Source organism: Cryptomeria japonica, chromosome 2, assembly GCF_030272615.1.
Source record: "Cryptomeria japonica chromosome 2, Sugi_1.0, whole genome shotgun sequence".
Classification (NCBI taxonomy): domain Eukaryota; kingdom Viridiplantae; phylum Streptophyta; class Pinopsida; order Cupressales; family Cupressaceae; genus Cryptomeria; species Cryptomeria japonica.
Window position 1 is genome coordinate 33,626,727 of NC_081406.1, and position 22,456 is coordinate 33,649,182.

Here is a 22,456-nt window from a genome sequence, read left to right on the forward strand (position 1 = left end):
GCAAAATTAGTATGAGTATGGGCATTGGGAACTTCTAGTTATTGAAATAAGGATGAGGGTGACTTAGGCACAAAACACTCTCTCCTATTACCACCATTATTTCCTTTAGGATTTTCATTTGTTTGAGCCATTTGATTAGGATCCTCTTCTAAAATTTGTAACATCAAAATCATGAGGTAGCCTTATTCCACTATGTTCCATGACTTGAAAGAAGTATTCTCTATCTCTTCTCATAATTTCCTCAATTAATCTATTAAATCTTAGTTCCATGATAGTCTCCTCAATAGCTGCAGAAGTGATAGATGCATTGTCATTATCATTGTTGTTCTCATTATTGATCTCAGTATCATTGTTTGGCATATTACTACAACTGTCAAATGGGTTGTAAAATTTATCTCCATCAAACTCATAGTTACTCATGTTGAGAGATCTTAAAGCTTCTTTGGCTTCTCTTCTAGACCTTTGTGAATGGGTTTCAACCATGAACCTTGGCTAAAATGAAGAATGGAAGGAAATGTGAAGACTATGGAAGACCAAGAAAGAATATGAGATGGAAATAATCTAGGGTTGTCTTACAATGTCCAAAAATATAATTCCAAGATAAGTGTGATCTAAAGTAGGGTATGGCTTCCAAAGAGATGATATATCTCTTGATGAGGTAAGTTGACCTTGACTAAAGAGGACCAAATGGGACCCTAAGATGATAGATCTGATATGGGAACCACTTAGTTATATGTTGTAAGTTTGTAAGATATGATGAGGACAACAAAAGAAACCTTTTGACTCTAGTTTGGAAAATGTGTATGAGGGATTGCAAATGAAGGCAAATGATGGAAAAATATGTGACCAAGATTGGTTGACTAAAAATGATGAAGCCTTATGGGAAATGCCTTAGAAGCTATTTAAATCTCAAAACCTAAGCACACTTTATCTTTTTCAATTGTTGCAAAATTTGTTCTGAAACACGGACATGGAGTTGCTCTACACAAATGCAATTTCCCAACATAGACGCAATTTCAAGTAACATAGACATAGTTTCTCATTGTTTTTGACACAAAAACATGAGTCTGCCTTGCGCAGACGTGATTTCCTGACCTAGACACAGTTTAAACTATCGCACACGTGGTTTCTCACTATTATGCTAACAACATTTATTCTCTGATACACAGACACGTTTCTGCCCTATGAAGATGCGGTACCCTGACACAGACACAATTTTAACTGACACAGATGTTGTTTTTGAGACAAAAATTGAGTTTGTCCAAATGTGAAGATGTTGAATGTGACCAAATATTGATGTTGAATGTTTTTGTGGCAAGAAAACACAACAAACAATGAAGACACAATGTCTCAAGGTGTGTTTGTCCAAAATATTTTTGTGTATTTTTAAAATATTTCTATTGGTATATCACAAATTGAAGACACTTGAAAACATGCACAACCTTCGCTAGAAAGAGAAACCATTTAATGGGGCCCCTACGACATAGAAACTAAATTGCCCTTTGTCCTAAATTAAATAAATATTTTATTTATTTTTAAATTGGTCCCACCTCTTCTATTAATTAAATAAATCTTTATTTATTTAATTAACTCATAAGATTTTTCCTTCCATGATGCTTGTTATTCATCTCTTAATTTACCTTTAACCACCTCCCTAATATTTTCCTATTTCCTATACCTACCCTCCAATCTGAGCTAGCCATTTATTCCTCCACCTCTTAATCCTAGCCCTCCATTTCTAGGGTGTTTTCTATAAAAGAGGATATTTTCTCTATCATTCTCTAATGATATAGAAATCAATAAATCAAGCATCTACACTTTGCAGAATTGCATACACAACCACAATCCATTCTCTATTGAACTCTTGTGCGCAATACAAAATCTAAGAGAAATCATAATCAATATCAAGAAAGATCAATGGAAATAGGAAACAATGGAGATCAAACCCTAATGAGCATGTGAATGGTATAATATTCTTAATTTTGCATGTTTTTTAGGTTCTTCATTAGTGTATGGTAGATTTCATTGTAGAACTAGGGTTTTATGTGGCTCTATCTTATTGCGGATTTACAATAATTTGAATTCCCAATTACATTGTATACAATCTCAAAATCCAAGTCTACCCTCCACTCCATCCTATTATTCAATTCCATCTCACTATCTAATTATCCCTCCTAATCCCCTTCATGATCACATTCCTAATCAAGATCAAGACATCCCTTTTATCCAATACAATGATTCCCCTCTATGTCAAGACTAAATTACTCCATCTCATAATCCCATTACATTTCAAGAGAAAAGAATTCCTTCATTTAAATTTCATGATCCCTTTCCATCTCAAGTTTCAATCATCCCTTCCACTCCACTACATGATCCCATCCCAAGTCAATATCAAAGTATTCCTTCATTTCCATGTCATGATCCCAATCCATCTCATGATCCTAATCCTCCACAAGATCCCATCCCCCATATCTAAGATGTCTATGAATCTTATACCTATCAACTTGGATTTTCCACCTTCATCCACTATGGTTTCCTCTAAGAGCTTACAATTCCTTCCACTTCCTATCCCCCTCAAAATTGACTTACATCTTGTTTAAAAAAAATAAGTATCCCATTGGCAAAATAATTTGTGAAAACATGAACTATCAAGGCAAATGGTTAGGCCTACTTGAACAAGGCATATTGGAACCCCTTCAAATAAAATAAAATCCAAGTCCCTATGGACTTTTCTACCAAACTTATGCTCAAGATATTGGTACTCCCATCCCTTCATAATCTAAAATCCCACCATCTAAATCCAAATGTTCCTATTGGTGCAGGAGCACCTAGTACCCAAGGAACATTATGATGAAATGAGTAATGGTCACAAGGTTTATTTTTGATTCTATGTTTGTCTTTAAGGTCATTTTAATGTATTATGAGTCATTTCAAATCATGTTGATTCATTTTGTAAACCAATGTAGTCCAAAGTAATCCAAGGAGGTCCTGAAGAGTCAAAGTGGTCAAATTGTGCAAATATTCTCATGGAAGGGTAAAGGTGATGTAAAAGGTTTTTTTAAGTCCATTCCAATATGTTTGAACTGTCCGAGCAAAGATTAGTGGTCATTCTTATAAAAATGTAAAATTTGTCAATGTGACAAGAAATGTTGTCATGTAAAAAATGCATAAATGAGGAGGTCCAAATTGGTTAAAGGGTAGTTATGAGAATTACCAAGGATTTGAATCACTATTTAAATGATGTAATTCTGATCCAAACCGAAGAAAAATAAGGAGTACATTTTGATTAAAATTGGGAATTCAAAAACCTTTGTTTTGCAGTCCTAAAATACTTATTTTCTCTATTTCCAGGCCTTGTATGGCCCTAAACAGCCTGGAAATGGTGTATAATTATTATGAAAAGTTAGGGAAATGATTTAACTTTCTTTTGGCTTTGTTTTGGTTCTTTTTTATGAAGGAATGAATGAGTTATGTTAGTTTTTGTAAAAATAGTTTGTAAACCCTCATTTACAGAGGTGTGTCCAAGGGTTTGATCATATTCCAAATTTTAACCACGGGAAAAATATAAATCTTATTTATTCTGAGAGTAGATTCAAGGGGCTTTCAGATGGATTTGGTTTCATATCAAATGGTTTTGTATTTTGGGAGATATTTGATGCCCTAGGCCGACTGTACATGCATTCTTCCTTGTTTTTATGACAGTCAAAAACAGACGCGGGACAGAGGGCATAAAATTTTGTTTCACCATTGGATCTTTACTAATATTTGGTATGTTGTTCATAACCAAGTTTCTACATTCTCACCAGAGCGATTTTCCTAACCTTTTCTAAGATGAAATTTATGGATGACAAAGTGCAGTGCTGTCAAAATTGTCATAACTAGGACAGTCATGTGAATGGAAGTTGTTGTTTGTCATTGGACTCAATAAACACCTTATCGATTGGTAACCCTATATGGATGATTGAGGGATCATGATTTTTTGTGTAGGTAATGCAATGAAGACTGTGGAACTTGAAGAATGTGAGATAAAAGGATAGAGAAGGATGACTCATGAAATTTGTGATGAAATTCATGCCAAGGTATGATATTTGATGTGAATGGTACTTATGGATGTTGATCCTAATGTTGAGTTGATTGGATAGATGATTTATCTTGGATGGATCAAAGAAGGTTGATATTGGATGAGTTGATTTTGTTGATATTTGGAATTTAATCCTGTTAGATGCCTCAAACCTATTGAGTTGGATGTTGTTTTGGGTCATTGAGCACCCTAAGGATGGATTCCCAAGATTGATTTGGGAATTAGATTGTTTTTTCATGATGCTCTGCATCACCTATCCCCCATCTTCAAAATCTATTTTGGGCCCTTATGTCCTAAAGTGCATTGCTTCCTCATCCACATCCAATTTTGGTCCTTATGTTCCAAAATTAAATCCTTCATCCCTTCTATCCCCCTTAGGTCCTTACATACCTCCATCCACCACATCCATCAAATTTATCTCAAAGTCCACCACTCCATCACCTCAAATCCCTAAGCAAGATCAACAAAGGCACACATTATTGAATTCCTTCCAACATTCTCCTTCCACCACCCGATTAATAAACTCTACATGTCATTCATCCTCATACACCCCTACTATTGCTAGTGGAAGAAATTTGGATGTCAAAGATAAAATGCATAAATCTAAAAATTCACATAAATCCAAGGATCAACATGTCCCATCAAAAAGATATGCTAAAGAAAAGAAAAATATGATCCAAAACCAAGCAAAATCTAAAAGGCCACAAAGGCCCAAAAAGAAAAAATTAAAAAATATTTGGATTCTAAAACTACTAATAAAAGAAATGTACCTCAACACTAAATCCAAATTGACATCCAAAATTGCTAATCCAAAAGCTTCCTCTATTCATAAGTCCTCCAATCCTCCATCTAAAAATATCTCACCTTTGAACTCCATTTTGGATCCTTATGTCCCAAAATCCACTATCTTAAGTCCATCATCCCCTTCATCTATTTTTTATTCTCATGTAATTAAACATCTAACTCTTCTAGAAAAATCCACCACCCTTCAAAGTGTGTGCCAATGTTGATCTTCCCAACATCCCCATCCCCTTATCCACAATTCTTTCAACACCCCATCCATTGTCCAACATCCATTCTCCATAATTTCACCCCTTAAGTCAAATCCTTTGCATAAATCCGTATCCTCCTCCATTCCCCCATTCATTCCATCTTTCCATCTATTTCTACAAATATCTATGAGCATACCTCCAATTATCTTGGTTCAACATAGCACATCTTCAAGGGATACCTTCCATGGAACTTGACGCCTTAGTCCTTCCTCCATCCCTTATCACATATCCTTTATCTTACAAATCGTCCACATCCTTATTGTAATCCCTATTCATCCAAACTATTCCCAAAATTCTAAAAAGATGAACAAAATAAAAAAATCCAGCCAATGGTGAAAACCACTTTTTGTGGTGTCTTGGGTAAGTACCATGATGAAAACTTGGTAAACAAGCATCATGTTTAATCGCCCATCCTCTAGCAATATATACTTGGGAGAAACATTCATCCATACTATCCTACCATCCACATACTCCCGTATCCTCCATCTCCCATCCACATACTCCCGTATCCTCCATCTCCCATCCACATCATATCTAAGTCCGTCCTCCTTTCCTATATTTGATCTTGGCCATCCTATCCATATCCTCCATCTCATATCGCTCATCCTATCCAAATCCATCCTCCATTCCTACCTATGATCTTGATTAAGATAGAGGAAAAATAATATCCATGCATTCTTTGGAAAATACAAGCCTTAATTCCAAAATCATCCATATCCCTTACACATTATCCTTCCATCTCATACATCTTTATCCACCATCTTTCCATCCTTAATTCCACTACCTCTAGTGTTAGGCATTGCACTCCTTAGCAACATATTCCTTGGATCTCCATTCTCCTACTCTCCATAATTTAGTCCTTCATATCATATTGCTATCCATCCATCTCTTATCCAAGCAATCTCTCCATCCATTCCATCTGTTTACCAAGCCTTTCTTATTCCTTGTCAATGGTTCCTATTCATTCTTCTATCTTAACCATCATATCCTCCATGAAATCCTATCATATCCAATCCCTTTATTCTCCTTTAACCACCATCCAGTCCCATCTATTTATCCTCCTCCCATCCTATCCCATCCACTTATCCTACTCCCATCCTATCCAATCATCTATCCTCCTCCCATCATATCCAATCTATTCATCATCCTTTCATCCCTATAATCCAAATATCCCAAATCAATCCAACCAAGTGCAATCAATCCTAATCCATACAAAATAATCACATAATCTAACAAATTATCCTTAATCGATCCATCAATCTTGATCCAAATTAGTTGATAATCCATTGATCAACATTTAATCCAATCATCATCATGGGATGTATAATTCCCAATCCTTGGAGTATGCATTGTTCTTACTGTTAGCTTTCTATCCTTGGAGTATGCATTGTTCTTACTGTTAGCTTTCTTTTGGTTTTTTTTGCATGCTTGCTTGTTGCTTATGTGTGTTATCATTGTTTTCATTTATTGTGGTCTTTGCATCATATTTCCACAAAGACATCATGGTCTTCCATATCATGGTGTCATAAGGCATATGGTTGCACTTGACATTTTTTATCATGTACTTGGAACATTGTCATTTTAGTTCCTCATACCTTGTGCATAATGTCAAGTACAATATCAAATCTAGGTTGCTCATACCACTGCAGCATGATTTTCCTCTATTCTTCCTTTCATTCATCCCTCCATCATTCTTATCATTTTGCCTTTCATTTGGCCTCCTATAGTCCTCCTGTCCATTTTCGAAGCACACACATGCTCTTAAAAAACCACATGTCCTCTCGAGGGGGGAAACCACAACCTCCTCATCATCCTTCCTCATTATACCAGTGACTAGGGCATCATGCTACTAGTCCTTATCCTTTTCTATCCATTATGTTTTATTCTTATTTGATATAACATCAATTCATGATGCTATATCAAAGAGGGGAAAAATATAGAAACCCAAATTCGTCCACATCTAGCCACACTTGACCTTATTCCATCCTAGCCAATTAAATAAATATTTATTTCTTATTTAATTAATCCTTTATCTTTACTCCTCATCCTTAATTAAATAAATTTATATTTATTTAATTAAGATTAACATTCACCTTTATCCTTCACCATTAATTACCATTGATTTATGTCTAACTTTATCCCGCAAATCCTTCTACTCAATCAATTAACTAATACCTACTTAATTTATTGATTTAATCTAATTAACCCTATTCATTATCATTTTTCTTATTATTAAATTTCACCTCACCTCAACCCTTTTCCACTCAATCCTAACCCTTGAATCCATGTACATGGATCAAAATTTAAACTTGCCATCATGTGACAAGTGTCCCTACCCTCCTCTTCCTCACAAATATGTGAGCATGAAAGGTCACATCATAGCCACCCTAACTCTTACACATGTCATAGACATGTCACTTTCATAAGCCCTCTAACTCGTACACATGTTACTTTCACAAGTCAACGTACCTCTTACACACGTCATAGACATATCTCTTTCACAAGCTTCTCCATGTGTGTGCACACTTGGCCCTTACACCTCACTTATCCTTGTGACACTTGTTACAAGGCTAAGTCTCCAAATCTGGAACCACACTCCAATCCAATCCTAACCATCCATATGACATTAACTTGGCCAATGATTTTTCTCATGAAAAATCTATAAATTTAGGCATCTTCTCTTACTTTTCCTTATGTTGTCCATTTCATTACTTGTGTGCAAAAATATTGTGTTCAATCCATTACTAAGCATATAAAGACACACATACTCAATGAAACATTTTATTGAGTAAAACAAAAAAAAATAAACAATTAAAATACTCCCCAATATCGTCTCATCGCTCCCTAGTCTTGAGCACTTTGTTGGTTCAACAGATGGCTCTTAGATGCGTGATTTCAACAAAGTGACAACTCAAGAGATGGGAATTTATTATACAAGCTATGATGTAAAAGCTAATGCAAGATCTATGCTAATTCTACATTATTATGAAGCTATCATGAAAGCCATGTAATTGAAAATTAAACTATACTATTATGCTATGATGCAACACTACTAAGCTATGATTGAGAAAATGCTGGAAAGAATTACTAGAATTCTAAATTGATAAGATGCTAAAAGGATCCCTCCAAAAGAGGGGGTATTTATAAGATTTCCATGACCAGAGGTGAGGTGGAAAGAATCGATGGTGCAGATTCAGTCTAGAGAAATCAACGGTCGAGATCAAAGAAGTTGGAAAGAGGTTGAGGAGATGGACACTTGTCATCCCAAAGGAGACAAGTGGCAAACAATATCCAACCATATGCCAACAAAGGGGCAAGTGGCATGGAGATGAGAGACATGTGGCATAAGTGCCACGTGTCTCCAGGAGAGGAGAGACACATAAGGGATAATTAGGATAAGAGGTTGGAGGGGATAGGATTTGTTAAACCCTTAGTTGGATTGGATGGGTTACGTTAGCATGTGGTTAGGATAGGTCGTTAGGAGTAGGAGCCATGTGCTCAAATTTGACTTTTAAATTCAAATTTAATGAAAGGAGGAATTTAAATACACAAATTAATTAATTTGCATATTTAATTGGGAAAATGGAAGAAAATGATTAAAGTGGGAAGAACAAGAATAAACAAATTATTGAATTTATTTATATAGTAGAGGAATAAAATCCATTTAATTAAATGTATACTCCATTAGATGTATATTGCTTACTCTTAAATGAAATTATTGTTTTTTTTCCCAACTAACATTCTTTACATATCGGATTAGAAGATTTCACAATCTTAGGCAAATATCCAATAGCTTAAGTAGAACTTATATTAATCATGCAATCAAAATTAACATGACACATCCTTCTATGCCACAACCAACTTTCATCTGTCTGAGCAATCAAACAACTTTTCTCGCCAGCATTAAAATGAAAGATATTACCTTTCGTCTTAGTTCCTGATGCAATCTCTACACTAGAGGCATTCAAAATCTTGCATTTATCATTCTTCAAATTTAAATCATATCCCTTATCAACCATTTGTCCAACACTCAAAAGATTATGCTCCAAACCTTCACAATATAAGACATCATTAGTATTATGCTTACCATCAAAGGAAATATAACCTCTAACATGAATTACACAAGCTTTATCATCACCAAATCTTACTATATCGTCATTATACTTCTCCATATTTACAAATTTACTTTTATCACCTATCATATGATGTGAAAAAACATTTTCAATTACCCATTCATCTTTCTCTTCAATCTTAGCAGCCAACGCTTTCTCTTCAACAATGCAACTTGTAGAATTCACTAGTACTGAATCATCTTCATTGATAAAAATAGATACAAATTTGTCCTCTAAATTCACTGACTTTTCATCTGTCACACCTTCATCAACAGCGAAATAACATTTCTTCTAATATGTGTACTTTCGGTTAGACTTATAGGGCTTATCCTACCTCTCATATCTATCATTCTTATCAAATTTATCATGCTTATCATACCTTGACATTCTTTCAGGACACCTAGAAGAAAAATGTCCTATCTTATTACAAGAGAAACATTTCAAAGGTAACTTCCCATCATACTTACCAGCTCCACTAGGCAATATTCGAGCAATAAGTGCTTCAATCTCTTCCAACTCTCTTTCATGTTCTTCCATCTCTCTCATTTCTTTTCAATATCTAGAAACCCTAGATAAACTTTCTCCCATATCATACTTTTGCTTTCCAGATACAGAGGGTCTAAATGCAGTCTCATATTTGCCATGTGATTCTCCAAATTCACTCAACTCAAAAGCAGCAAGTTTACCAACAAGCATGTATCTTGTCACAGTAGTCACAGTCTAGATCTCATCAATAGCAGCAAATTTAGATTTTTAAGGAGGCAAGGATCTCGGCACTTTACCAACAATCTCATCTTCTTCAAGAGTTCCACTAACACATCTGATGTTCATGACAAGTTCATTCACTTTAGCCATAAAGGATGATATGTTCTCATCTTCGCCCATTTTCAGCATCTCATAATTTCCTTTCAAACTCTACAGTTTAGCAACTTTGACATGTTTATCTCCTTCATACAAGGTCTCTAACTTTTCTTAGATCTCATGTGCAGTCTACAATCCCATCACATTAGTCAATCTCTGAATCGGTTAGGACACTCAACAATGCTTCTTTAGCTCTTATGTTATGTTCAGCATCCTTGATCTCATTTGTAGTAACCGGACCATTCTAAGGAACATTGTAGGTATTCTTTGTTATATTCCAATAATCTTCTCCAAAACACTTCAAATGACACTCCATTAGGTCCTTCCATACAGTGTAATTACTTCCATCAAATCTCAGACTCTCTTTCTTGAAAACATAGGTTGTCATCTGAATCTCCTCAAATGATCAAGGTTCATCTAGAGGATCTAGATCTGATACCAATTATTGGCAACAACAATGAAAGAAAATTGAGAGGTGGGGGGTGAATCAATTTTCATCGGAGTATACAATTTAAGCACAACTTCAAATCTGATCAACTGCAGCAAGAACAAAGAAAAACACAATAACAACAACACCCATAACACCAATATTTTTGACGTGGAAAACCCGATTCAGGGAAAAACAACGGTGAGAACCTACCCACAATAAGACGATACTCTATAGTAGTATGTGAAAATGTTACAATTGGGAATGCACATGCATTCAGGCACACTGCCTAGAGCTCACTGCTCAAATACAAGAAGGGCTACAACCCTAAGGAAGTCTCACTGCCTTACAAAGATTGGAGAACAATCCAGTTTAGATGAACTGAAAGAATAGCATCTCCAAATGCCTAATGACAATTCCGGTCAAGCACATTTGTCTGCCCTGCAACACACTCTACTCTACACTTCAAACCAAAAGATGAATTCGCTTGTTCGCACGTACACCACTCTATGACAATGCAAACATAACACCTATATCTCGAATACATGAATATGACACCTATTTATACAAATCATCAACCTTGACTATAAGGTCATCTCAACCCTTAAGACCTAATTACAAAATTACATCACACGATATATAAATTTACCATCAGACCAATACAATGCCATGATGACATAGCATGGACCCAAATCAAATCACCGAGCACTCAACGCCACCAAAAATCTCGCCAAGATCATTTGCAACATGCTACACCACTGAAAATGTTGCATAAAACAAAGGAATATCACTGGATCGATAAGATTTTCAATAACGTGCACAATGATCAATGCAGACCAGCAAAAAAAATAGGACACGATTCGGAAAAGCCAACAAACACGTTATAACCATCCACAATAGTTGTACCAACACCACTTAATCAAATCTACATCGATCAACACGTTGATACTAAAAAACACTCAACAACAACAACTGGGACTAGAAAGATACCTTGCAGAGCACCAAATCATGAACCATATAAATTCAAGATACACATGAACATCCCAAACACTCTCCCAAATCCGCAACTCAAGATATAATCATTCTGGAGCACAACAGATCAAATACCAGAACACAGCAACACTGAACACTAAAAAACCAATCCTCATACCGGAATCCATAACCTAATTAAATCACCATGTATCATCATGAAACCAACACTGGATCAACTAGAGATACTTCATTACTGAAATCACAAATCCACACCAGCACATCTACAACATACCAACTGAAACAACCAAACCAACTCTCTGCAATACCGGAACACAGGAATATGTTGACATCAATGACAACAACATATCCTAGCAACAACAATATCCAACAATCTCCCCCTTTGGAATTGATGGCAACATATGAATGTGAAAAACAATCAATGCAAAGAAAGCAATCAATACCAACAATCTCCCCCTTAGATCATGCACACAAAGCTTCCAAGATAAGACAGTTTTTCACATGCTTCTCTCCCCCTTTTACAGCAATGCCAAAGACACATACAAAAGAATCTCTCCCCAAACACAAACCACTGAACCACACACTAACTACTCCAGCTAAGTAGCAACACCTGTTCATCAATCCGGATAAGAAGATAAGACAATGAATTCCATCGAATTGATGCATCTCAATGCATCTAGTTCTCATCAAGAGGGGTAGAGACCCCTAACTTATCTATCAAATATACAAATGTATCTACAAGCAAAGGCTTAGTAAAAATATCTGCAATCTAATCCTTTGTAGACACATATTCCAATTTGACTTCTTCCTCACTGACTTTCTCCCTCAATAAATGATACATGATTGATACATGTTTTTCTTTAGAATGCAGTACCATATTCTTAGAAATATTAATAGCACTTGAATTATTACAATATATAGCAGTATGCTCATCATAAACAACTCTAATGTCCTTTAGCATCTTCTTCATTCAAACTACCTGAGTAAAGTTCCTAGCAGTGGCAAAGTATTCAGCTTCTGCGGTAGATAAAGAAATAGCATCTTGCTTCTTACTCGCCCAAGAAACCAGCTTCTTTCCCAAAAAGAATTCTCCACTGGTAGTGCTCTTTCAGTCTTTAACATCACTTGCCCAATCAACATCAGTATAAGCACATAACATGAAATCGTCATTCTTCGGATACCACAAACCATAGTCACCTGTCCCCTTCAAGTATCTGAAACTCCTCCTCATAGCAGTAGCATGACTTTCTTTAGGATCAGCTTGAAATCTTGCACAAAGAAAATCAACATGCATAATATCTAGTCTAGTTTGAGTCAAATATAGTATTCCACCAACCATAGATCTATACAAAGTCTGATTAACTTTCAGAGATTCATCATGCTTAGTCAACTTACACCCAGTCACCATAGGAGTTCCAATAGGTTTGGAGTCATCTAACCCAAATTTCTTCAATAATTCCTTCACATACGTAGATTGAGAAATGAAAATGTCTTTAATAGTCTGTGTAATCTGCAATCCTACAAATAATTTCATCTCACCTATCATAGACGTCTTAAACTCTTTTTGCATATCATCAGCTAGCCTCATACTCAAATCATCATCTCCTCTGAAAATAATGTCATTAACAAAAACTTCAACAATCAAAATGTTATCATTATCAACATTAAAGTATAAATTACTATAAGCGGTACCTTTACAGAATCCCAACTTCATCAAATACCTGTCCAATCTAGTATACCAGGCTCTAGGAGCTTGTTTAAGTCCATACGGTGCTTTCTTCAATCTGCATACCATGTCTCCTTCATCTGATAATAAAAACCCATCTGGTTGCTCAATGTAGACTTCCTCTTTCAAATCACCATTCAAAAAGGTTGACTTCACATCCATCTGATATACCTTTAAATCCTTATAAGAAGCATATGCAAGAAGTAATATAATGGCTTCAATTCTAGATACCGAAGCAAAAATCTCCTCTTAATCAATTACTTCCATCTGTGAGCATCCTTTACATACCAATCTTGCTTTGTTTCTAACCACTTCACCGACTTCATTCAATTTATTTCTGAATACCCATTTTGTACCAATCACATTCTTGTCTTTTGGCCTCGGAACAAGTTCCCATGTATTATTCTTCTCAATCTTATTCAACTCTTCTTCGATAGCTTTTATCCAATTCTCATCTTTACAAGCTTCAACAACATCCTTAGGTTCAATCCTGGAAATAAAACATATTTTTTCAGTAGCAATCCTTCTCCTAGTCATCACACCTTTATTTTTATCACCAATATTCTGATTTTTTGAATGATTTAATCTCACATACCTCAGAGTCTTCTAATTATTCTGATTCTCAAGTTCTTGAACTTCTTCATTGGAAGTAGCAATATCCAGATTAACTATCTCTACCAAATCATTTTGCTTCTTAGTATGCACTTGCTTTGAAATAATATCCTGGTCATCGAATTCATATCCACATGCTCTAATTTACTTTTCATGATATTCATCAACCTTCACATTTGCACTTCCACTATCTTCTTCAACCTCTTATTGTAACACTAGTAGGCCTTGCTCTTAGTAAAATAACCCAAGAAGATTCCTTCATCACATCTTGCATCAAACTTTCCTATATCCTCGTCTCTTTTGATATAACATTTGCTCCCAAAAACTCGGAAATATCTAAGTGTAGGAACATGACCAAACCATAACTCATAAGGAGTCTTACCGGAATCGCTTTTTATATGCACTCGATTGAATGTGTATACAACAGTACTAACAACTTCTCTCCAAAAGGTCTTTGTAACATCTCCTTCAATAAGCATAGTCCTAGTAGCATCCAAAATAGTTATGTTCCTCCTTTCAACAACTTCATTTTGTTCAGGGGTTTTAGGAGCAGAAAAATGTCTTCTAATTCCATGATTTTCACAAAATGAATTAAACTCATCGAATGTGAATTCTTCTCCTCTGTCAGATCTCGGACATTTCATCTTCAATCATGTCTTTGTCTCCACCTTAGCTTTGAATATCTTGAATTTTTACAGTGCTTCTGGTTTCTTTCTTAGAAAAGTAACCCACATCATTCTAGAGTAGTCATCAATCAACAACATGAAATACTTGTCACCCTGCACACTTCTCACTCTTGTAGGACCACACAGATCAGTATGCACAAGATCTAATAATCCATTAAATGTATACTGCTTACTCTTAAATGAAATTCTTGTTTTCTTTCCCAACTAACATTCTTTACATACCGGATTAAAAGGTTTCACAATCTTAGGAAAATCTCTAACAGCTTGAGTAGAACTTATCTTAATCATGCAATTGAAATTAACATGACATATCCTTCTATGCCACAACCAGCTTTCATCTATCTGAGCACTCAAACAACTTTTCTCACCAGCATTGAAATGAAAGATATTACCTTTAGTCTTAGTTCCTAATGCAATCTCTATACCGAAGGCATTCAAAATCTTGCATTTACTATTCTTGAATTGCAAATCATATCCCTTATCAACCATATGTCCAACACTCAAAAGATTATGCTTCAAACCTTCAATATATAAGACATCATCGGTATTATGCTTACCATCAAAGGAAATAGAACCTCTACCACAAATTACACAAGCTTTATCATCACCAAATCTTACTATATCACCATTATACTTCTCCATATTTACAAATTTACTTTTATCACCTGTCATATGATGTGAACAACCATTGTCAATTACCCATTCATCTTTATCTTCAATCTTAGTAGCCAATGCTTTCTCCTCAATAATGCAGCTTGTAGAATTTACTGGTACCGGATCATCTTCCTTGATAGCAATAAATACAAATTTGTCTTCTGAATTCACCGACTCTTCATCTGTCACACCTTCATTAGTGGCATAATAACATTTCTTCTAATATTTGTACTTCTGATTAGACTTATAGGGCTTATCATACCTCTCATATCTATCATTCTTATGAAACTTATCATGCTTATCATACCTTGACATTCTTTTAGGACACCTAGATACAAATTGTCCTATCTTATTACAAGAGAAACATTTCAAAGGTAACTTCTCATCATACTTACCAGCTCCCTTAGGCAGTCTCTGAGCAATAAGTGCTTCAAGCTCTTCCAACTCTCTTTCCTGTTCTTCCATCTCTCTAATTTCTTTTTCATATCTGGAAACTCTAGATGAACTTTCTTCCAGATCATACTTTTGCTTTCTAGATATAGAGGCTTTAAATGCAGTCTTAGATTTACCATGTGATTCACCAAATTCACTCAACTCAAAAGCAGCAAGTTTACCAACTAGCATGTCTCTTGTCATAGTAGTCATGGTCTAGATCTCATCAATAGCAACAACTTTAGATTTGTAAGCAGGAGGCAAGGATCTCAACACTTTAGCAATAATATCATATTCTTCAAGAGTTCCACCGACACATTTGATGTTCATGACAAGTTCATTCACTTTAGCTATAAAGGATGATATGTTCTCATCTTCGCCCATTTTCAGCATCTCATACATTCCTTTGAAACTCTGCAGTTTAGCAACTTTGGCATGTTTATCTCCTTCATACAAGGTCTCTAACTTTTCTTAGATCTCATGTGCAATCTGCAATCCCATCACATTAGTCATCTCCGAATCGGTCAGGACACTCAATAATGCTTCTTTAGCTTTTATGTTATGTTCAGCATCCTTGATCTCTATTGCAATAACCAGACCATTCTGAGGAACATTGTAGGTATTCTTTGTAAACTTCCAATAATCTTCTCCAAGACACTTCAAATGACACTCCATCTACTCTTTCCATACAATGTAATTGCTTCCATCAAATCTTGTACTCTCTTTCTTGAAAACGTAGGTTGTCATCCCGGATATCCTCAAGTGATCAAGCTTCTTCCAGAGGATCTAGCTTTGATACCAATTGTCGGCAACAACAATGAAGGAAAACTGAGAGGGGGGTGAATCCATTTTCACCAGGTTATACAATTTAAGAACAACTTCAAATCTAATCAACTACAGCAAGAACAAAGAAAAACACAATAACAACAATACACATAACACCAAGATTTTTTGTGGAAAACCCAATTAAGGGAAAAACCATGGTGAGAATCTACCCACAATAAGATGATACTATGCAGTAGTATGTGAAAATATTACAATGGGGAATGCACATGCATTCAAGCACACTTCTTAAGCTTACTGCTCAAATACAGGAAGGGCTAAAACCCTGAAGAAGGCTCACTGCCTTACAAAGATCTGACAACAATCTAGTTTAGATGAACTGAAAGAATAGCATCTCCAAATTCCTGATGATAGTTCCGATTAAGCACATTTGTCTACCCTGCAACACACTCTTCTCTACACTTCACACCGAAAGATGAATTCGCTTGTTCACACATACACTACTCTTTGATAATGTAGAGACAAAACCTATATCCCAATTACATGAATATGACACCTATTTATACAAATCATCAACCTTGACTACAAGGTTAGCTCAACCCTTAAGACCTAATTACAAAATTACATTATACCATACATAAATCAACCACCAGACCAATATAATGCCATGACGACATGGCACGGACCCAAATCAAATCACCGAACACTCAACGCCACCAAAAATCTCGCCAAGATCATTCGCAACATGCTACACCACCGAAAATGATGCATAAAACAAAGAATATCACCGGATTGATAAGATTTTCAATAAAGCGCACAATGATCAATGCAGACCAGCAAAAAAATTAGGACATGATTAGGAAACACCAACAAGAACGTTAGAACCATCCCCAATAGTTGCACCAACACAACTTAATCAAATCTACATCAATCAACAGGCTGATACTCAAAAATACTCAACAACAACAACTAGGACTAGAAAGATAACTTGCAGAGCACCAAATCACGAACCATGTGAACTGAAGATACACATGAACATCCCAAACACTCTCCCATATCCGCAAATCAAGCTATAATCATTCCGGAGCACAACAGATCAAATACCAGAACACTGCAACATTGAACACTGAAAAACCAATCTGCATACTAGAATCTATAACCCAATCAAATCACCACATATCATCATGAAACCAACACTGAATCAACTAGAGCTACTTCATTACTAAAATCACAAATCCATACCAGCACATCTGCAACATACCAACTGAAATAATCAAACCAACTCTTTGCAATACCGAAACACGTGAATATGTTGACATCAATGACAACAATATATCCTAGCAGTAGCAATATCCAACACGATGCAGATTTAGTTTGGAGAAATCAATGGTCGAGATCGAAGAAGTTGGAAAGAGGTTGAGGATATGGACACTTGTCATCCTTGAGGAGACAAGTGGCAAATAATCTCCAACCATATGCCAACAAAGGGGCAAGTGACATGGAGATGAGAGACATGTGGCATAAGTGTCACGTGTCTCCAAGAGAGGAGAGACACTCAAGGGATGGTTAGGATAAGAGGTTAGAGGGAATAGGATTTGTCAAACCCTTAGTTGAATTGGGTGGGTTAGGTTAGCATGTGGTTAGGCTAGGTGGTTAGGAGTAGGAGCCATGTGCTCAAATTTGAATTTTAAATTCAAGTTTAATGAAAGTGGGAATTTAAATACACAAATTAATTAATTTGCATATTTAATTGGGAAAATGGAAGAAAACGATCAAAGTGGGAAGAACAAGAATTAATGAACCATATAAACAAATTATTGAATTTATTTATATAGTAGAAGAATAAAATCCATATTAATTAAATATTTTTGTATTTAATTAATTCTTTCTCGATACCAATTTTTAGTGTATACATTACTCAAGCACCTTTACAACACCCTCATGTTGCTAGATCAATGAGCAACCACATCCAACCAATCAATGTATCAACACATTTATCATTTTGAGATTTTCAAGTGTTTGTTTGAAAAGGCTAAGTTTATATCAATATTGTGTTTAATACATTTTCATGCATTCAATAATACATATTATATTTATTTAATTAAAATTAACCTTCACCATTAATTACCATTGATTTATACCTAACATTATCCCACAAATCTTTCTACTAAATCAATTAATTAATACCTACTTAATTGCTTGATTTAATCTAATTAACCCTCATTATCATTTTTCCTATTATTAAATTTCACCTCTCCTCAATCCTTGTCCACTCAATCCTAATCCTTAAATCCATGTACATGGATCAAAATTTGAACTTGCCATCATGTGACAAGTGTCTCTACCCTCCTCTTGCTCACACATGTGTGATCATGAAAGGCCGCATCATAGCCACCCTAACTCTTACACGTGTCAAAGACGTGTCACTTTCATAAGCCCTCCAACTCTTACATGTGTTGCTTTCACAAGTCAACTTACCTCTTACACATGCCATAGACATGTCCCTTTCATGAGCTTCCACATGTGTGAACACACTTAGCCCTTACACTTCACTTCTCCTTGTGACACTTGTTACAAGGCTAAGCTTCCAAATCTGGAACCACACTCCCATCCAATCCTAACCATCCATATGACATTAACTTGGCCATTGATTTTTTTCATGAAAAATCTATAAATTTAGGCCTCTTCTCTTACTTTTCCTTATGTTGTCAATTTCATTACTCAATCACCTTCACAACACCATCATGTTGCTAGATCAATGAGCAACCAAATCCAACCAATCAACACATTTATCATTTTGAGATTTGCAAGTGTTTGTTTAAATAGGCTAAGTTTATATGCATATTGTGTTTAATACATTTGCATGCATTCAATAATATATATTATATTTATGTTTAATAAGTTCTATTATATAATATAATATAGAGTAATAAATAAATATAAGTATAATATTATTTTAAAAATATATATAAATTATTTACAATATTTTATTAATCACATCAAATAACTAAGGTTAAGATCAAAGAATTATTATTTTCCTTTACATTCATCAAACTAACATAGATAAAACAAAAGTACAAAAACATAAGATACTGTATAGTTTTAGGAGTTTTAAATTTTAATTATTATTTATTTTTCTTAAAGCTAGATAGAAAATGGTACATGGGTATTATCTTTTAATCATTTAAAAGACATAATTAAATATTTATTTATCTTACTCCCCTAATAATCAAACACTTGAAAATATACTTTAACCTATTCTTAAATTTAACCATCTTTTTAACTTACACTTAAATTCAAAAATATATATTTTTAAATATACACTTTCTTATTATAAAAATTAATGAACTCAATTTTAAGAATAACATTATTCTTAAAATTTTAAAATCAAACATGATTTAAAATTAAAATTTATAAAAAAGAAATACTAAACAAAACAACTCTATTCTTTGTGAAATAAAATTAAAAATACAAAAATTTGAACAAAGAATAAAATTAAAAATACAACAATTTGAATTAGAAGCTTTTTATTTTATTAAATAAATAAAGCTTCGTAATCACAATGACAGGAAAAATCCGCATTATTAAAATTTCAAAAATAGGAGACCCAAATATATTTTGATAAAATAAGTCGAAAATGTGCATTGACAGCTGTGGGATTTGAACCCACGCCCTTTCGGACCAGAGCCTAAATCTGGCGCCTTAGACCACTCGGCCAAACTGTCCACATATAAAATTTTGCGTGACAAATATAAAAGTAATTATAGTAATGACTTGTAACATTAGTTTGATTCAATTCAATCACGATGTGGAAGACGGCTGAAATAAGAAATAATTCGTTCGCCGAAGGCGTTCCTTATTTTTTTGGAATAGATCGGCTGAGTTTTCAAATCAGTGGTCCGTATTCATCGAGGGACGTGCAAGATGATTGCAACGTATGATCGTCTGATCGTTTATTTCAAGAATTTTGTATTTACCGTTCACAATTTTTCTCCGTTATTCATTCTTTCATTTGTCGTTGCATTTCGCCATTGTCTATCAGCACCCAGATTTACGATTTGATCATGTTTTTTAAATAATTAAAAATTAATACAAATAAATTTTTTTTTCCAACTAATTATTAAATACATTAAATGGTAAATTTTGGGTGCTGGATAGACGTTGCCTCACATTTGCATGTGCCACATGTGAAAATTGCATGTGCCACATGTAGAATGGATTTCCGCTATCATTGAACGGAAATGCATATCAGATTGGGAGATTATTTAAGCAAAACGAGACCACTTTAAATTGCAGGCTCCATTTTAAGAGCTTTTGTTTCACCATGCATCTTAATATTATAAAGTATTATTTTAAAAGGATTTTTTTTTAAAGATTCTTTTTAAGAATATTTTGTGGTGTATTCTATTATCTTTTATATCAATTATTTTATTATATATTTAGTTTATAGAAAAATTATATTTTTGTTATATAATTATAAATTTATATATTTAAAAATATTTATTATTTAATTATATTTTAAAATATACATATAATATAATATATAATTGATATATATAATGAAGTTGTTGAGAAATACAATCCTTATAAAAGGATATTGAACAACCCTAAAAAGTGTGCAACCTTAAAGAAACCTTAAAGGGATAATGTATATTTAATAATTAGAATAATTATTAAATACCTACAATATTATTAAATGCCTGAGTTTAGCTTAAGTGTAGATAATAATAGACTAATAATTAAATAAATAATTATTAACTAATACATGATAACTCTAACACCCCCCCTTAAGATGAACTTAGGGAGTAGCTAAAAACAACTAAGGACTAAAAATGCATGTAAACAAAATGCATGAAAGTAACAATAGGTTCTGGCAACTAGGCCTGATGAGGTACCCAAGTACAAAAGAGTCTCTGTAAAGCAGAGAAATAGAGAAAACCTCATGGAAAAAAACTCTACTCCAAAAAGAGATGAAGACTAGTGAAGGTCTGAAGAAGCCTCCAAACTAGAGAATATTCCAGAAAACAAGAACAAAGGATGAACATGAAGAACACCACTGAAGCATGAAGATGCAAACACAGTCAAAGAATAATTGTCGATCTGAAGAACCTCCACTGAAATAGAAGATGATCAAATAGAGAAAATTGTAATCTGCACGAGTGCCCTCAAATAACACTACTCGAATCATATGGCAAATAAAGGTAAACAACTGAACTCAAAGATATAGATGGCAAAAACACCAAAGTCTAAAGAGTTGATCAATCGAAGATGGAAGGTTGCCTCCAAAAATAGGAATGAAAGAGTGTCCATATGGTAAATGATCCATCTCACTGAAATGCATAAGTAACCAGCCACTACATCCGCCTAGTACATAGGAACAAACACTGAATACATAGCTCACTCCAACGAACCAAGGAAGCATTAGAACCAACAACCAATAGGAGAAACCCCCCCATAATGCTAAGAAGGGAGAGGTGACAGGTACACTGAAACTTAATGCCAAGAAAAATTGCATGATGAAGAACCAGGAACAGCGAGAGTGTAGCAGAAAGTACAAACACATATAAAGACTAGTGTCGTGGAAGGAGCACTCGCGTGACAGAGATAGATGGCAAACAAAGACAAACATCAAACCCCCAATGACACTTTATAATGGAGTTCGAGTACAATAAGGCACAAGATGTGCAAAATCCCAAGCATGCAAAGCATAGTGGCACTTTATCTCAGTGTGTTTGCAAAAAGGAAAATGCTTACAATGAAAGCTCAAAATGCCAAAAAAAGTCACAAGATTGGAAATACATGAAGAACAACTAAAAATAAGTCATCCTACGCAAACAAGAAGTTTCCACGACATCATATGTCCAAGTAAATTCACCAAAGTGTGAAAACACAAAAAACTGAATAAAATGTACCTAGACTAAAATTTGGAAAAAGTGCATGGATGGTTGTGAAGAGCTCTGAAACACCATCCCAACGCCGTTGAAATCGCTAAAAACAGAGAAACTAGTGAAAAGATACGAGCTCGGGACTGAAAACAGTA

The 22,456-nt window shown here is 34.6% G+C and overlaps 1 non-coding gene across 1 annotated transcript; it reads right to left on the reverse strand.

Annotated features, from left to right (window-relative positions):
• Positions 1–20,061: 20,061 nt before the first annotated feature.
• Positions 20,062–20,141, reverse strand: TRNAL-UAG (transfer RNA leucine (anticodon UAG)). The gene has a single exon. It is a non-coding gene; the product is annotated as a tRNA-Leu (tRNA).
• Positions 20,142–22,456: the final 2,315 nt, after the last annotated feature.